We start from the raw sequence: 19,519 nt of genomic DNA, 5'->3' as shown, positions 1-19,519 counted from the left end.
TTGCTACTGACTTTTTTTTTCCACCTTCCAAAGCACCAGGGAGAGGCTTATGAAACTCAACTTTGAGAAACTTCTATCCAGATTGGCTTTGGTGTGAGATTTCTGTCCATATTGATAATTCAAAGTAATCTTCACAAGTTTGAGGTTAATTGATTGTAACTGTCATCACATCTTCAAAGTCTCTGTATAGGTAGGGTGAGCAGAAATTTCATGAGCCTGCTCCAGATTTCTGCTTATTGCAAGGCACTCAGTAGTTTTTGAGAGAAATCTGGGGCACATGAACTTGAGAATGTAAATCAGCTGAAGTTCTTTCAGGAAGGCACACAATGAGAAACTAATGGATAGAAACTTAAAAGAATAAAACTTAAAAGGAGGCTGGCAAAAATAGAAAAAAAAGAATAGTTAAATGAAAAGACATTCAAATTTTTAAAATGAGTGAATGAAAGCAAAACTCTAGATAAACAGGATGATAAGAAAATGATGTGGGAAGTCCTTCTGTATATGTGCTGCTTTTATTGGTTAAATGAATGAAGAAAACTGCCTTGGCTTGTGATAGCATAGAGTAGAGCTAGGTGGGGTGGGGAACTAAACTAAATGCTGGGAGAAAGACGGAAGGGTCAGGAGCTGCCCTGGAGCTGTCAGAGGGAAAAGACACGAGTTGCCAGCTGGAACCTTGCTGGTAGGCCAAAGCCTCATGCTGAAATATAAAATAATGGAAATGGGTTAATTCTAGACATAAGAGCTAGCTAACAATATGTTTAAGCTATTGGCCAAAAAGTATTGCAAATAGTATAGTTTGTTGGTGATTATTTCAGTTCTGAGCAGTCAGGAAAATGGACAACATGAAAAATGGGTAGCCAGGACTGAATAAGCAGCCTCCAAGAACAGATTGGCACCTGGAATACTGCAAACAAAAAATCAAGTTGTAATATGGTTGTGTTTTTGACAAAAACACCAGTCGGCAGTTATCTTCTGAGGAAACAATGAGCATCACAAAGATGCTGAAGTGAAACAATATCCAACCTGTTAAACAATATATGATAAAGAGCAACATCCCTACATAAAAAGAAATCATGGTAGAAACAATGTGCCCAGAATCACAAATGAGTTAATAAATCAGTGTTAAACTGGACCATAAAACAAAATAGAATTCTATGAACTGAGTTAGAACTTTGGAAATGAGGTAATATGAAGGTCATGTGAATTTAAACTGATGTAAAATTATTTCTGAAATGAAAAAATAAACTAAAGGAAACATACAAGTAACAAAATAGTCAACATTGTAATTATGACAAAAAAAGTGAAAGAGACAATATATGTTGCACATAAATACAGAAGCAAAATGTAGTAGGAGTGCCCATATTCCCAAATATTGTTTATGAATGTTCTTTTACAGTTAAAGGAGGATATGATATAGATATGAATAGTTTGCATTGGTATGGATTTTGCTTTATTGGTATAAATTTAAGGTCAATCTTGTCATATGTATATTTCTGCTCTTGATTAAGGTATTGTGATTGTGTAGTTCATTTAAAAATGTAATGTATAATTAGGAAATATAGGTTAATAGGTAATCATCTATAAGAGTCAAGTTTGTAGTCATGTTAGTTAGATTTTCTAGATGTGCATAGATATATTTCAGATAGGCATTCTTCATATCTTTCAAAGACTACAGAATATGACATCTAAAATGTTTCAATAACTTAGGACTTTTCATGACAATGAGACACATCTGCTTCTGGCAGCACCAAACTACTTCCTGAGGAAGATGGGCATCAAAGAGGCTCCTTATAGAGTTGGTTAGCCATTTGGACAAAAAACTGCTCTTGTCTGGACTGTTGTATAAACTGGACATGAAAAACCCACAGAGAGAGGACTGCTGAACTTGGCTAAAGATGAGATGGTCTTTTGGGATTCCTGCTTAATGAAAGAGTCTGGGAGACACTCTGCATGATACAGATAAAAGTGACTAAACTGTCTTTAAATTTTCCTGCTTCATGGAAAAGTCTGCTGGATACTATGAGCCTGAAGGCCGAAGATGGATGCATACAAGAGAATATCTCTTTGTGAAGCATTGCTGCTAAATATAGGAAAAAAATAATATTACTGTTTTAGGATTTCTTCTGAACCAAAAACATTCAGGAACTGGATATCAGTGGCTTATAACATCCAGGAAAGACCCTCAGACACAAATTAGAAGAACCCACAAACTGTATGCTTGTGTATGTGTTGTGTGTGTGTATGCATGTGCATGCACACATATGTAAATTAGAGAATAGTCTCCAGTTTTTCCCCAGCTGTCACTCACCTTTCTTTATTTTCAGACAGTATATCATTGACCTAGAACTCACCAAGTAGCAAGGCTGGCTGGATAAGGAGGCCCACAGTACCCTCCTATCTCCATTTCCCCAAGAAGGGGCAGTCACTATGCCCAGCTTTTTCATTTTTTCATGCTTGCAAGACAAGCATGTTCCTGACTGAACCATCTCCCCAGTCTCTGACATGTAATCTTGCCACATTCGTAAGCATTCTGATGAAATGTCTGCACTTAGCTAAATACTGATTAGAAAGGAAAACGGTGAGCAAACCACAATGACTCCGAAGAGTGGGAACACCAAATGCAGGCTCTTTGAAACTTCCAGGGTAAAATATTTTGATTCTTCAACAGAATTGGAAGGATGAGAAAGAAATGGAGGAGGGCACTGGTATATTAGTAGAAACTTGAAAAGCACTGCTTTTAAAAACCGGTAAGACGTGATGGCTGTGTCTAATGCTGTACACTTGGCCGATAAAGCTATGAAGCAACACCATTGAGTAATTGCTGTAAAAGCAGAGGAGCTGCCTGTGGGAGAGGCTGTGAGTTGTGGCTGGAGTGGAGCACACAGAGGGGCTTCCGGAACACTGGACAAAGTTCTATTCCGTGACCTAGGTGGTGTTCAGAAGAGCATTCACTCTGTCTTAAAGCGCTGATTTAGACACCCCTTCTTTGAGGATTTCTAGCAGGGCACTGATGACATTTGTTATTTCTCCACCCCCCACGTGCACGTGCACGTGTGTGTGTGTGTGTGTGTGTGTGTGTGTGTGTGTTTATATGTGTACAAACTTTGAGTAACAGTGCTTCTCGTTCCATGCTCCATTTTAGATTATGAATCATTTTCATACTCTTACATTATCTCCATAATTTAATGATATTAAAAGAGAAATCATTATTTTCCCCTTTTAAATAAAAAAGAAATCACACTGAAAGTTCAAGGTTATAGATGAAATGAGATTGGGAGCTCTGGCCTCCTCCAGGCTACCTAAATCCTAGATAGTTCATCTGTACACTCTGCCTACACACACATCGCTCAGATACCCACTTCCATGTGTGTAAAAGCTGATATTTGTAAGCATATTTTGTAGCTTAGATTCTGTAACTGGGCCTGCTCCACCATTCCAGGTGCTGTTTTCATAGTACAAATATAACACCTGCCTCATTTTCTACCATGCAGATAACACCAGGTATCCTACATATGTGTGAGTGCTGAGATTTCCACAGGATGTTTCCATGGTGTCTCTCGGGCTGCCCATTGAATACATGCTAGTCATGCCCATCACTGCACCTCAGAGACAACAAACCAGCCGCATTTAACAGAGATAAAGACAAAAGACAACTAACCTCTATTTTTCAATCCTGTTTTGTGCACGAGGAAACCAACTAAGGAAACTTAAGAAACTTACACTCACACCAAAGTACTTCAAAACAGATTTTTTTCTTTGGGATTGTATCATGAGAAATACTGATTTTCATCGTGCTAATTCCACTGGGGCCTACTACATGGTAGATTGTAGAAGAGGGGAGATATTGCTGTTGATGCTACGAATGTAAAAATACTGTGGCAGGCTTTGCAGAGAACTGCACACAGGTGACAATGATCAAAGACTAGGATTCCAGGAAGAAAGGAACATGTAAGGAATTAGTATGAATTGTTTTCCAAGAATTCCAAGTTTAGTTCTTATATGAAGCTTGACAACAATATTTGTTTATCCAGTTGGTAAGTGTGGGAGGATTCCCAGAACGTCTGCAGAGTCACGCAGCACTCCTCCACCAGCCTCTTTTGGCAAGCTCGCCTTACACAATGTAGCTACAACACATTGCTGAATCCGGCAGTGAGGAAAACTTTCCTTATATGCCTGCACTAGGCTAATGAATGGCCATGAGGATGGCACTGAAAAAAAAAACCCCACTATAAACCAGCCGACACGAGACCCAGACAAAGAGATATTTATTGTAATACATAATGTAATATCAGTGAAAATTATTCTTCCAGGGTAGTCAATGACTTGCAACACACAGCAGTTGGGATGGCAGTTGTTAATTTAGGATGTCTTTCTTTCTTCTGAACAATAATTTTTGCCATAACCATTTCAAAGAAAATGTTACGTTGAAACAAAAAAAGGGTTTTGCTTATTCTCAAATATCAAAGCTTTTTCACTTAATTTGGATGATGTACCATCTTACTTTTTACATTATTGACCAGGTATTTGATGTTCTACATAGAGGAAAGGTGGGACCCTCACACTGGGTTTACAAGACCACATAGTTTTACTGCTGGCAATACACACGACAAATACTTTCTCAGTAAGACTATATTTACATGAGGCAAGTGATTTTAACCACAATGTATTATTTGGCCTCAACTATCTTTTCTACACTCTATTCTGACTTGGCTTGGCTGATGAGGTGAAACAAGTAAGCCAAGTAGTTATCACAACACTGGGAAAAGTCAAAAAATTACTGAGAGTTACAAAGAACAATGCTTGTGTTACTCTGGAATTAACCCTGACCGCTAGGAATCTAAATGGCAATCTTTCCAGAGGTGAACTGGGTAGTGCATGGAAGCATACACCTTGGTACTCAGAGGCAAGCAGATCTCTGAGGGTTGGTTTACGTTCTGGACTACATAGTGAGTGAGATACAAGTTAGGGCACTGCGTGATAAGACTGTCTGAGGAAAAGAAAGAGAGACAGAGGAGGATGGAGGGAGAAAGAGAGAGGGGGAGGGAGACAGAAAGAAAGAAAGAAAGAAAGAGAGAGAGAGAGAGAGAGAGAGAAAGACAGACAGACAGAGACAGAGGAGGAGGGAGAAGGAAAACAGAGGGGGGGAAGGAAGGAAGGAAGGAAGGAAGGAAGGAAGGAAGGGGAAAAAAGAAAGCAGTTAAAGCGCATTTTTCTGATCAATAATGTCTCTGATATGAATTTTTCAATTTAAAAGATTTATTTTATTAATTTATGTGTACTAATGATGACTTACATGTATGTCTGTGCCTGCCTAGAGTCTCAGGAGGCCAAGAAGATATCAGATCCCTTGGAACTGGAATTACAGATAGTTGTGAGCCACCATGTGTATCATGAGAATGGAACTCAGGTCCTCTGGAAGAGCAGCCACTATACCACCTCTCCAGTCCTTGATTTGAGTGTTTTGCTGTCCATGAACTGAAAATATTCAACAAGTTTTAGAGACATTAATTTGCCACTGTTGCATAAAATCTTTATCAAAAATAAAAGTTTATTATAAATATCAAATGTGTTTTAAACAATGAAATATAATCTTTTGGTTCCATTGATTGTTGTCCTATAATTTTATGTATGATGTTTGCTGAAATTTTTAAAGGAATAAGGAAAACAATGTATTTGCATTTAGATTTGGTCACCAGCAAAGAGCAATCTCGTAATTCATTTTTATTGAAACGCATCTTTTTGGAATGTGACTTTGGAAATTTTTATTAGTTTAAAAAAGTATGTCTTCTTTCCGATTTTCTATTTGATATTCTATTAAAATATAACTTCCTGTACAATAAAAATGCTGTCTGTGATTCTGTTTTGTAGCTAAAATCACTGCCTATATTCTAAATTACTTACAGCTGTTAAAAAGAAATTGAACCTAAAACCAAAGGAAGCAGTAAAGCCACACTAGTATTATCTACAGTATTCTTATCCTATAAGAAAGTCCTATTAAACACCACTGCTGCCCCCCCCCGCAACAAATTCTAGAGAGATGTCCCAGAGGCTAAAAGTATTTGTTTTGCAAGTATAAAGACCTGAGTTGGAATCCCTGGAATCCATATAAAGTCATGCATGACAATGTGTTCTTGTAAGCCCAGCATTGGGAGACGCAGACAGATCTGACCAGTTGGCCTAACCAAAAACAAAACAAAACAAAACAAAACAACAACAACAACAACAAAACAAACAAACAAAAACAAAGATGGGGGACTTCAAATTTTGTGAAGACCTTGTACCAAAGAAATAAGATGGAGAATGATACCAAGTGATATCCGACATCCTGCTCTGGCCTCAGCATGTATGTGCAAAGGCACACACGTTCTCACACTCACATGTATACACCACATACATACAAAAACACATAAAACAATCAGATAAGCCAACAGTGGGAAATGTTCGTGCCATCGGTTATAAAAGGATCAGCTGAAAGAGTGAAAGTTTTGTTATTTTGTCAACTTGGTAAGTAGGACAAAGGGTGAGTCAGCTGAGACATAAATGAAAGTAACCTCTACGCTGACCTCCATGTTGATGGCAGCATGTAATATTAGATTATGAAAGTCAGGCACCCTGGCATGCTGAGTTGGCAGGGGAAGAAGTCACTTTTCTTTATATTTGAGAATAGATGTTCCCCCATAAATATATTCTGATCCTGGTTTCCCGTCCCTCATCTCCACCCAGATCCTTCCCCCTCTTCACCATTCAATTCCATGACTTCTCTCTCTCTCTCTCTCTCTCTCTCTCTCTCTCTCTCTCTCTCTCTCTTCAGAAAGCAAATGGACAAATTTAAAAGGCAAGAATTAAACAGAGCAAACAAAAATCCGGAGGAAACACAAAACAAAGAAAAGCAGCGCACACTCACAAAGACACGCACACTACAGAGAGTGAGAGAGAGACATGTAGAGACAGAGAGAGAGAGAGAGAGAGAGAGAGAGAGAGAGAGAGAGAGAGAGAGAGAACCTACAAAAGCACAAGATCAGAAGCCATGATGAATAAACAAAAGACCAGTAAGGGGGAGAAAAGCCTGCCAGATGCAGCTACAGCACCAGGAGATGAAATTTTCCAAGCACATAATTGAGATTGTTTTGTGTTAGCCATCTGCTTCAGGGCACAAGGCACCTCCCTAAGTGGGTAAGAGAAATTTTCTTCTCTGATGTTGCTGAAACATTCACTGTGCCTTTGACCTACTTTGACCTGGGTTTCTTCTCCTTCCTAAGTTCTCATTATTTGTAGAGTTGGCCCTTTTGTATTGCTCCACATTTCCTGGATGTTTTGTACCTGGACTTTTATTTTTTTAAGATTTAATAATTTTTTTGGCTGAGGTATCCATTTCTTCTACCTTTCCTCCAATGTTTGAGATTTTCTCTTCCATGTCTTGGCTTACCTCTGAGGTTTTTGTTTGACTTCCTAAATTGTTTATTTCCAGTTTTATCTCAGTTTGGGTTTTCTTTGGTGAGTCTACTTTTATTTTCATGTCTTGAGATGTTTTCATTATTTCATTAGGTTGTTTGTTTGCGTTTTAACAGACTTCATTAAGGGATTTATTCATATCCTCTTTCAGTTTCTTGAACATAGTCTTAGCAGCTATTTTGAAATCCTTGTCTTGTACTTAAGCTATATTGCATTTCTCAAGGTGTTATTGTAGCGTGGTGGCTGGGTTCTGGTGGAGATAAATTATCCTAGCTGTTAATGATTGCATTTTTGTACTGGTGTCTAGGTATTTGGGGTTGGTATGGTTGTGATTTAAGATATTAGTATCTGATCTTGTCTTTTGGGGTAGATATTCAGTTCCTTAGCTTCGGTCACCCTCTTGGATCTTAGAAAACTGGACGCTGTGGGTTTCTCCGCAGGACGTGTTTCTGTGGTCTAGTGAGTGGCAGAGGAGAGTAGTTGTGGGCTAGAAAAAGGCAAGAAAGGCTGGAGATAGGAGCTAAGAGGATCCTGTTCTCATCTAGAGCTGGTTTGGAGTTGGAGGTGTGGTGGGAGGGGAGGGAGGGGTTCCTTCTGGTAGGTTACAGTTATGGTAAAGCAAAGAATTATCTGGAGAGACAGGAAAGAAAGGGTTAGAGGGACCCTGGGTCTGTTTCAAAAGCTGGAGTCTCTGGTGAATGAAGGGGCCCCTGACAGCCAGGTGATACACTGCTGAGGCTGACAAGGGAGAAATAATAGAGGACAGGGAGTGTAGAGTGATTCACCTAATTGAGTCCTTTCTGATATGGCCACCTGAGGGTTCCTGGGGAAAAGTCTTTTTAGGTATTGCAGGCAGACACAAAGGAAAGGGGGTGAACTAGAAAAGGGTGTTGAGAGGGTCTGCAGGAAGACTGAGCGCTGCATCTGTTGCTGGAGGGTTGCTGCAGTCCCCAAGGAACAAAGGCAGGATGGGAGGACCAGCCCTGCAAGGGGCTACCTCCGGTGCTGGGGATGAGACTGGATGAACTGAAATTTAGGACGGGAGGATATTGAAGATGGCCTACCCGCTTCCCAGGCTGCCACAGCCACCCAGAAATCATTTTTCTAGTATTTATCAATCTGAATTATAGCTTAAGAAAGAGTTTCTTAGTGAATTTTTCTTATTTTTATTGACGCCTGGACAATAAGGAAAACAGGGCTGTGTTTATTAGTAATCTTCTTTTTGCCACAAGATAATGAAGTATTTATATCATATAAAGGGCAGAAGCATGAGTGACTGACCAGACAGAAAAGACTTACAGCTACGTGAAGTTAGTAATTTAACATTGTGATTAGTAGCAATTATGATTTTCCATAAAACATGAACCAGAGAAATCTAACTTTTTTAAATTGCTGTTTTTGTTCTATAATTTTTATGTAAACAGATAAAATCCAAAACACTTTTAATCTCTGGGGTAAAAAAACACCTGACTTTACTGGTTTTTAAGATTTCCAAGCTCGGAGATTGTTGCCTGGACTCTGTGTAGCATGCTCACCCACATACCTCAGCTAGGGGAGGGTGGACTCAGAAAAAGACTTTCAGGAAGACAGTCTTACTGTTCAAGCAAATGTTTCAGCATATTCTGATTATTTATGATAATATTACTTAGAGTTTACACAAGTAGAAATCTTTACATGAGTTACCTATTCCTTTACATACTTCAAACAAGACGCATCTCCACATACCAAATAGAAGCCTGAAATAAATCCTAACCCATAATTTCCACGTACCTTGGGAGGAGTCCAGTTATTTCGGCTTTACATATTTAACCCAATCCAATAATGGAAAATTCTATTCCGATTTTTCTCTCAAAAGTGTTTGAAGAAAACCACTGTACCAGTTAGTGTGGAGCAAAGGAAATGTTTCTGTGTTCACTGACATTTCCCTAAATGATTTATTGCATAGTAGTGTGAGGCTAAAAGTCAAGTGTACGATGTTGGCTCTTCTCAGAGCCAGAGAAGCATGAGATGTTTCAGATGCTCACATTTACCTTCTGGAATTGTCTGACTTTAGGATGGAGAAAACTATCCGTAGGGATAACGGCCCAGTACATACAGATCTATGAAGTTGTTGTGTCTGTTGGCTAATAATTCTCACACACTTCACTTAGAACAAACTGTAAATGACCCTTCTTTGAGTAGCAGCGGTAAAATAGCAATAAAAATAAAGATCGAATGAAGAAAACCTTTACTGTATGGATGGTTCTCTAGGAAAGCAAAGATGGGAGAAAATTTAAACATGTCTAGCCATTCTGGACTCTATTATTTTGATTGCTACCAGTCTGTGTTTTGAAGCCTATATGTAGTAATCATTTTATGAGAGTGCCCTGACTATTTCTATAACTATCTTTATGTATTGCTTTCAGTATAAATAAATTCTGACTTCAAGTAATTGAGGAAATAATAGGCAAATTTAGTGTTTTAGTTATGATGAAATCCTCTGAAATTATTTTATGTGTTAATTTTAAGAAATTATTGTTCCATCAATTTTGTTCATTGTCAAAATGTTCTTAAGCTAATTCTAGGCTACATATTGAGAAAGAGGAGGAAGTTGGGGAACTTACATGATTGCCAGTTTTAGCATAAAACAACAGTCATTAATACCATATAACAGCGGCTTAAGAATTCTAATCCATACAAGAAGAAAACTGTCTAGAACTCATTCACTTGTAGTGACATGATAGGATGATTCAGTGTGGAGGACAATCCTTAAAAAAAATGATGCTAGAACAAAAGGATAGCTATTATTTAAAAAAAGATGTGGCAACAAACTTGCACACTCTGTTCATGTCATATGCAAATCATAAATAAGCTTAGATCTTAGACTGCATATAAAAATTAAAACTAAATATTTGTAGAAGAAAAAACAGGTTAAGCTATTTTCTTAAGCAAAGAGTTCTTAGATATGGATCCAAATGCCTTATGCACAAACGTAATAAAATGATAATCTTGACTTTACCCAAATTTAACATTTGATTTTCAAAAGGTAAAGGTAAGAAAATATAGAGACAATAGGGGTACATTTTTACTATAGTTTAAGGACTTAGATCCAGAACGTATTAGTTATCTATTCTGCAGGTTGAACTTTTCCAATGCTTAGCATCCTAAATCAAGAAACAATGGAGTTTTTGAAGGTCAAGTGTCTGAATGTGACTTGACTGAGTAAGTGCCTATGGCTAAAGAATCTAGTATTTCTGCTGGCCAAAGCTGTGGCCATCTGGAAGTAGCAGTCTTACTCAGTTCTTAGCAATCCTCTACCAGCCATCTAACTATCCTTATGATATGGGTTCTCATTAGAGAATGATAGAAAGAGGTAACGGGGAAAGAAAAGGAGAGAGGGAGAGACACACAGAAAGGGGGGATGAATAAGATAAAAGGCACTATCTCATATAATCTAATATTGCAAGTGGTGTACACCATTTCTGTCATATGTTGTTGATTCTCTTGGTCAGACACATCTAGAGACAATGTAGAAGGCACTACAATGGAGTGGATACCAGAAGATTGGGCTGACTATCATACATGACATCAAAATGGCTCATTAGGTTCACTAATAACAAAATGAAGCTTTAAGGAAAAGCTAAAATAGTTCAACAGATCCCTCAATCAAAAAGACAGATTTAACAGTACCTGAAAAGACATAGAACATAATTAGACATTGTATGACCATGAAATATCCTTTAAATTAACACTAGAGTGGCTATATTTTAAAAAAAAAACTGTCCATGTAAAAAATGGCAAATACTTAGAGAAACTGAGACCTTCATTCCTTTGCTGATGGGACATGAAATGGAACAAGCCCTCTAGAGAACAACTTGACAGATTTTAAAAGTTAAACATATACTTGCCATGTGACTCAGCAGTTCTGATCTTGGCTAGTTATCCAAAGAAGTGAAGGCATGTAGTCAGGCAGAGACAAGCACACCAGTGGTTTTCCTTTATGTGTAAGCATCAGTTGGTTAGAAAATGAAAATGCTCATCAGCCAGTGACTAGATGGGGAAGCAGAACTCCACATGCGAGCAATAGAGTAAGAATCAAAAAAATGACAGATGCACCTAGTGCATCGACTATGTGTTAAAAGGCTGTGTGAAAGAAGTCATTCCTCAAGTTCGTCTTGACTGTCTAAATAATTAACATGTATTGAATGCTTAAATCAACAAAACTGTATTATTTTACAAGTGTAACATCGGGCCAAGTCAAGGTATCCAAATGGCTTTGGAGCCTCTAGATGAGAATCTATTTCTCTCACCTTTGACATCTAAAAGCTACCCACGTTGTGTGGTTCAAACAGAGTTGTGAGGATTGAGTGTGTACATCTTCAAAGGGCTTTTTGTTCTGCTTATCATATCATTTAGGTGAAATTTCTGTAAAATAGAAAAAAAAAAGCTAAATAGATGAAAATTGTGTCAGTGGTTATCCTGAGCGGGATGTGGCATATTTCACTGAAAACAGACACAAGAGATCTGTGGTGTGTAAAATTCGTCTGGGCTCATATTTACAAAATTTTGCATTTTATTAAAACTCCTTAAGTTGCACACTCACTTGATAAATTTTATAAGATAGATAATTTACTTTAAAGTATTGTTGATGTGGGAGAAATGGGTTAAATTCAGATGTAAGAGTTGCCAATAAAAAGCTAGAGCTAATGGGGCAAGCAGTGATTTAATTAATACAGTTTCTGTGTGATTATTTCGGGTCTAAGCTAGCCGGGCAGCCGGGAACCAGCAAGCAGTTGGTTGCAACATATTTTAGATGAATAAAGCAAAGTAAAATAATTTATTGACACAGTTGGTACTATTAAAAGAAGAATTAATTAACAAAAAGCTCTTACTGAGATTTTAACTTTTGATTAATTTGTTTATTCCTAGTCAATTGAATGAGTATTTTGAGTCCATCAGTGACATCTTGTAGTTACATATAATGCAAAGTATATCACTTAACTAAGGTGAACAATATTTCTGTGAATGGTGAAAGACTTCTACATTCAAAACAAGAGTAAAACAAAGGCCTTTCTTTGAATCCCTCTAACACATGAGCTATGTCCAGGCAGACAGACATGCCAGAATTAGTTCTTACAGCTTCATCCCACCATGTCCAAAACCCATGATTCATTACTAAGAATCACAACACAACCCATTTGTCAATTAATTTTTTCTCCAAAGGATCAGTGAATCTTGCCTTGTTTTATAATTTCCTTTGCTTGTCATGTACCAAGACTTTGAAAACTCTGTTTTTTATCAATGCATAAACTAATAGCCATAGACCTAGTCACTTAAAAGACTATGCAGTTGAGATATATTTGTTTTGGAAGCATTCAGAGTTACTTTACCTTTGCCCCTTTCTTATTAATGACTCGTTAATTTATTCTGATGTGTCTCAAAGTTATGAATGAGTCAGCTTGGCTGAACTGTGGGAAGGGTGGGTGGTACCACAGGAAGTCTGAGGCAGACACGTTTTAACTGTAGATGGTAATGTCTCGCAGTGGTTGTTCCCATGATGACATTCCGCTTTGACTCCGGGCCTCGTGGTCTCCGATAACTGGAGGAGTCATGTCTGCGGGCAGTTTTAAAATGAAGAGATTCACGGGGAAGGTGTTACTAGGATCCAGAAACATCTATTAAAGCCTGCCAACACACAACACGGAGGAGAGTGAGGGCTCTGATGGACAGACTCACACTACCTCACCCTGAAGCACAGCATAAAAGCATCAGCACCTACTTCCTTAAATGTTATCTGTTAATAGGTGAAGAAAGTTTAACTACTTAGCAGATTTTCTTCCTTTTATTATTTCTTCACTCTAATATTCAGACAACTCTGTTTTATTGTTGAAAAATATTTCAAAATCCCTTAACATTATTTATCACAGGATTTAGAAAGCCTATATTTCTTTTTTAATATATTGACTTTCAGAAAGGAAAAAAACAGGGTGCAGGAGCCATTTTGGTTGGAAATGTAATTTTAGAGACTATTATTAATATCTAAATCTCCCTAACTCTTTGTTAAGTAGGAGTTTGAGGTAGAAACAATTTGATTCATTCTATCTGTAACCAACCAAAGATGATTAAAGATATATCCATTCCTAATTTACTTGGCATAATGCTCAAACGGATAAAAGCTCAGATCTTTCCTTTGACCAGGCTTTCTTGGACTCATTCTAATGTTTTTTTTTTAACTTCAAAGTCCTTACCAAAGCAATTTTATGTCTTAAAAAAAATTCCAAATTTAATTACAGGTTAGAGCAGTTTCTGTTACCAAAATGACTTTGGAGTTCCATGTAATTAGAATCAAATAAAATGTATGTTCTGTATCCAACTTCAAGGGTGCCATTAAGATAAAACATGACAGACAACACCAGGGCTTTATTTTGACCCGTTTCTCAGAGATTTTGTCCTTCGTGGTCTAGCATATGAAGACATCCCACAAAACAGCTCTGGACTGCAGAAAAAAATGAGCTCACATGGAGGAAGGTATTTCTCCTGGAAAAGTTGGAAGTGGGTGGAATCAAAACACCTTTCTTTTTCCTGTTTCCTTTTTGATGGTGATTATGATACTTCAGTGGAATTTACCTGTTAGGGACCAGTGTATCATGTTGCTGGCTATAAAATAAATAACTAGCTATTTTAAAAACTGAAGGTTTATATATGAAGGTTCTTTTATATATAATACTACACCTTGAAAACCAGTATAAGATGTGACAGAAAGAACTCTGATGAAAATCAAGATATATCAATGCAGAAAAAAAATGTTGTCTTTTTCATTAATGAATAGAAGTGATGGCATGAACCTAATAATCCTATTCCAGAACTCAAGAGGTTAATAATTATCAGTAAGTGGACATAAAAGTCACCGAATTTTAGAGGCCTGATCTCATACCAGGCCTGTGCATGAAATCACCTGTTTGCTACAGAGAATTAAAATTAAGAGGCAAAGAGAACCGTGGAAAACTATTTCCCAGGTAAGCTTTGTCAAAGGTGAATAATTGTTGACTTCTCCACATCTAAGCTTTTGGTCAGTTAGGAGCCTGGAACGTAATTAAAAAGTCACTTAGAAGCTGGCACATAATTAAAAAGAAAAGTGAATTCTAAAAATAGGGCAAATGACTGGTGCTCACTTTCCCCTTCTTCCTCCACTCCCAGAAAAGTTGCATCAAGCATTTTTTTCCAATTAGAAGCAACTAGTTTGCGGCTATTTCAGCTTAGGTAAATGTCACTGAGTGGCATTTGATGGGGGAAAATTCATAAGGAAAAACTAAAGGTCCCTGTTGAAATGTTCCCCCGCTGGTATTTAGTATTTCTTTGACCTTGTTCCAATTTTTTGGTTTCAAATCCTTGAGTCTCAAAGACGACAGAACTCTACATAGAGAGATGGAATGGTCACTGGATGAACTCAAAGAATCACTTTTGGCCAGTGACTCTAAAATGAGAATTCGTCTTTCTATGGCATGTCCTGACCTTCATTATTGAGCCTGTACCTACTGCAGTGTCCAGGTGTAGGGGGGGATTTAGTTAATTCTGGATGGGTAAAGGAACATATCTCAAACAGGCTTTGTTTGGGTCAGTTCTGTCTGTGCTTTCTGGAAAAAGAATACTTGCTTAAGTGGGAAACAAAGGTTATGGATAATTTATTGAACCAGGGTCTACGTCTTTCTTCTAGGTTTACTGTTGGCTTGAGAAAACCCTTCCTTTGTGTTTTCTGAACCATGTTTTCTCTGGCCATGTATTCCAGTTTTTGTTTTCTGTATCACAAATACATATTTTTTATAAATATGATAAATGTGATAAAGTATTGAGAACGAAAAAGTATCTGATCAGAATGTTTCATCCGACACCCATTGTGTGTTATTGGGTTAAATAACAGAACTCCATGGAATTTAAAATCTTGGGGTTACTGGAGCTAAATATTTTGTGATTCTGTCTCCTGTAATTTATAATTGTTTATCTATTGGTACAAATAAATATCCAATAGATACTTACTGAATTAATGACATTAGATGTGGCCTAAAAACCATTTGTGGAAAGATATTTTTTACATAAAATTTAGTTAATTTTCACAAAGTTTGATCCCTGTAAGGTCATGCAGATGCGTCTGGATTCTCAAACTTTGAGAATTTGAGTCATGTCCCAGCAGATGAGATTCCGTGTGTTTATCTGTAGAAGAAAGAGTTTCTCATACAATATAAAATAAGAGTCAGAAAGAGGTGGGGTTTCCTCACTGATGTTACACGCCCACTTGCTGTGTCCAAGAGAAGGGCTCCTGTTCCCAGAAGTGGAGCCGACCAAGACACTCACAAATGGAGTTGTGCTAAAGACGAAAGAGACATCCTGTGAATACACCAGACTCTGTGTCCCGTGCTTTCCTTTCCTGTAGGTTGTGAGCTCCTAAAGTGGAGCAATTACCAGCGTCTTTGATTGGACACAATTCGTTTACTTCCCGACCCTGAAAATGCGGAAAAGCCAGTCTTCCTGAACTTTTCAACGACTTTGTAGCTAATCTACCTGGTGTTACAGCAGAAGGAATCAGCAGGTTTTGTTTCATAGATTCTATTTTTAAATTTCTTATTAGAGTTTCATGTTAAACGTCTGGCTATGTTTGTTTCTATAAGGAAGTGAACTGATTGAATCACTTTAATTTTCAGCAACTTTTAATTAGTTAGAGTTAGCAATTATTCCTTATCAGTGATATTTATATCTGATTCATTCTACTTTTATGGAAATTTTATTTTGTAATTCTATAACCTCCTAAGTGATTTATAACATTAAAACTGGATGCAAATTTGAAAAGGTTAAAACGAGAAAAACCGTGTAAAATGAAAACATGATTTCATGATTTTTATTTTTAGATTTAGTGACCATCTATATATAATCTTTCCAAACATAAAATTTCTAGGAATAACAGGGAGTTGGAAAAAAATTTTTAGCAGCTAATAAAAATGATATGTATTTAATGTATGATTGTCACATCTTCAGCGAAAATCTACATAAATAAAAAATATTAACTAACACTATTCTCATCACAGAAAAGAGTAACTCAAGGAGAGGAAATACCCTTTAGCTAGGTTTGAATAAAGACTTAAAAGCTCAAAATCATAGAACCTTAGACTGGAAATAACCCTAAAAACTGTCTAATGTAGCACCTACATTTTTCAACACAGTTTCATTATTGATTCTTTGAGAATTTCACAACATGCACCCCATTTCCACTCATTTCCCATTCCCCCAAATATGTCCCCCACACTTGCAGTGCCCCCCCCAAGAGAAAATTTTTAAAAAATTAAAACCAAACCAAAATAAAACAAAAACCTCTTTGCTCTTTCATCTTTCCCACTTCTCCAATTTCAGAAGAATAAACTGTCTCGGGATAAATTGTCCATTGCTGGCGTAGTTGAGGCAATTGTCCAGGTTTTCCACTTTTAACTCACTAACATTTACTTTTCTAGACAGATGACCTGAAAGAAGAATGGTTAGGATGGGACTCTCCTTATAATAGCTGATTTAAATTACTTTTAGGCTAAACCTTGATGTTTAGAGCTGCATCTGAGCATAATCTGCTCATTATTATAATCTTTTTTAGGTCATATTCAATTGTTTATTTCTTACTCAAAGTTTATTACTTTTTGCACAAGCTTAATTTGGAGAATAAGAAAAATTAAGAAAGGACACAATTTTCACCAGTATAATTTTTAGTTTTCAGTTGTTACTTATACATGCTCACATATTTTCTGAATTTGTAATGATGAAGTAATATATTCTATTTTTAATTAGTGTTATACCAAGACATTGTCATGTTATTACCTAATGTTCATAATTATTTCTTTAGCAAGTACACAATATTTCATTGACTTACTTTGATATTTATCCAACCATTTCTTTCTTGTTGAGTAATTAGGCCATTTCTAACATTACTATAAATAATACCACTGTGGAGATTTTTATGTGCATTGCTTTCTTATGCTGTTTTCCTTCAAATTATTTTTCTGTGAATACATGTATTGCTCAATTTCAGCTAGGGATGAATATTTAGACATTAACGTGGCTTCTCGAGCATCTTGCTAAATTGCATTCTAGTGAGGTTATATTCTCATAACTTAAAAAACAAAGCCGTACGGGATGCCATGGTTAAAGAGCACAGGCCCACTTTTACCTGAAGTAACTGAAAGCAACAGAGAAGCCATAGGGGGAGGGGGATGCCTGCCTTTGTGCAGCAGGGTGCCTCAAGAAGCCTACAAGAATTATTCAAAGACATCAATAGTCTTTCTTGAAATTTCTAACAGCACTATTTATCAGAACTGTTTAAGGGTGTTAAGCTAATAAAGACAAGGCATTTTTAGGGTCAAGAAAGGGTAAAGCATTTAGAAACTAACATACACAGGATCTACTCCATAGTTTGAATTCCCATGATCCATCATAAATCCTTGAAGTGTGAAGACTCTTTAGATAAACCTTAAAAAGAAGGAGGCTGAGAACATGGGACCAAAGAGTTAAAAAAGAAAGAAAAGAGAGAGAGCAGTGAACCAGAATCTCTTGTTCATCACCACCTCCCTCCTACAAAAAGCATGCTCTACTCATGAAAAAGTCATGTTTTCCACAAGCTTCTTGGGATGCTTGCCCAGGATTCACTGGGCCATGCTGTTTAACTTGCTAATTCGAGCACACCGGTGTTGTTCTGGTGTGGATAACTCTTTATTTATTGCCCCTTCCGTTTATTGCCAGCTGCTTTTTCCTGGCCGCTTTCTTTGCTGCTTTTGATTTGTGATCTCATTAAGCTCTCCAATGACCTTAATAACAACTCTAAAGTGTATGATATTTCTCTCGATTGCATTCACATTGTTCAAGTCTCAGAATTTTTAAAGTATTTTGCACATAATCACAAGTCCTGAATTGTCCAGTGGGAGAGTAAGCTCCATCCCCCTCTGAGCGTTCTGCATGAAATTCCTTTAGGTACAGTGTTATCTCAGTAAAAACATTTCTGCCACAATACCAACAATAGCTTTTCTCTGTTTCTAAGTCACACTGGGATACTTCTATGACACAATTTGAAATGCCTTTAGTCCTCCTCAGAATGTCAGCCACGCTGAACTTTTGCTCTGCTGTGAGATATGTACCCAAGAAAGTACAAAATGGAAATCACAATAGTGACCCAAAATGAACTCAGTAATGTTTTATGAAATGCTATAATATTTTGTCCACAGTTTTCAGGGCTAACATGTACTAAAGTCACAAAAGATATTCCAAATCAGCACTTGTGCTGCCAGTAGATTCTCAACAATACTAATTCAGATTTAACAACCACCCTGATTCATCTCTTCAGACTCAGATTTCACAAAAACAAAAGATGAAGTCTCATGCCTTTGGCTAAAATGTCTCTAAACATAATTCCTAAGAGGTACCCAAACCCTATAATGTGGATGTGAAAACTTGGATAAGAAAATAATGTAGCAGGAACCCATGTCATGAACAAAGCAACCACAGATTTAGTCATTTTTTTCTTCAAGAATTCAAAATAATTTTGTAGAAAATCATTTAAAATTACTCTCAAGAATGTATGTTGAGTCAGTTTGGGGTGATCTTGGTACAGAATGGAAACATAACTTTGATTTTATTTGCTCCAGAAAATTCACAAAAGAAAAGACTGGGTGAGTTCTAAAGTTCTCAAAAATTTAAATATTTCTGCCCCAAGTTTAATCTCAAAAAGAAAATTCTTACTGTGTATCATTTATATAATGAATGTATGTTTAGGATTTTATGAATCTCATCCTGGGAGGAAGGGGAGCTGCTAATGAGGCCTCACTCCTTCCTGAAGGATTGTAGAGAGTTAATGGATGATACTGGAGGAGATGTCATTCGCTTCAGTGATGTAGTTACTAAAAAGTTACCCATGCTTCAGCAAATTATTTTTTATCCATGCTGATACATAAAACTCTAATTAAATTCAGTGAGTCACATACTCGCATATACACACATACACAAAGACATGAGAGACTAGAGAGATGGCTCAGAGGTTAAGGGGTTTTGCAGAGGACCCAAATTT

The 19,519-nt window shown here is 37.1% G+C and overlaps 1 long non-coding RNA gene across 1 annotated transcript; it reads left to right on the top strand.

Annotated features, from left to right (window-relative positions):
• The first annotated feature begins 2,570 nt into the window (after positions 1–2,570).
• LOC125394568 (uncharacterized) lies at positions 2,571–5,565 on the top strand. Its single transcript, XR_007230267.3, has 2 exons — positions 2,571–2,643; positions 5,316–5,565. It is a non-coding gene; the product is annotated as an uncharacterized LOC125394568 (long non-coding RNA).
• The last annotated feature ends 13,954 nt before the right edge of the window (positions 5,566–19,519 follow it).

The sequence above is a fragment of the Myodes glareolus genome, chromosome 1 (genome assembly GCF_982192425.1).
Source record: "Myodes glareolus chromosome 1, mMyoGla1.1, whole genome shotgun sequence".
NCBI classification, from domain to species: Eukaryota; Metazoa; Chordata; class Mammalia; order Rodentia; family Cricetidae; genus Myodes; species Myodes glareolus.
Note: the sequence above shows the minus strand (reverse complement) of the source record. Positions and strands in the feature narration are given on the sequence as shown.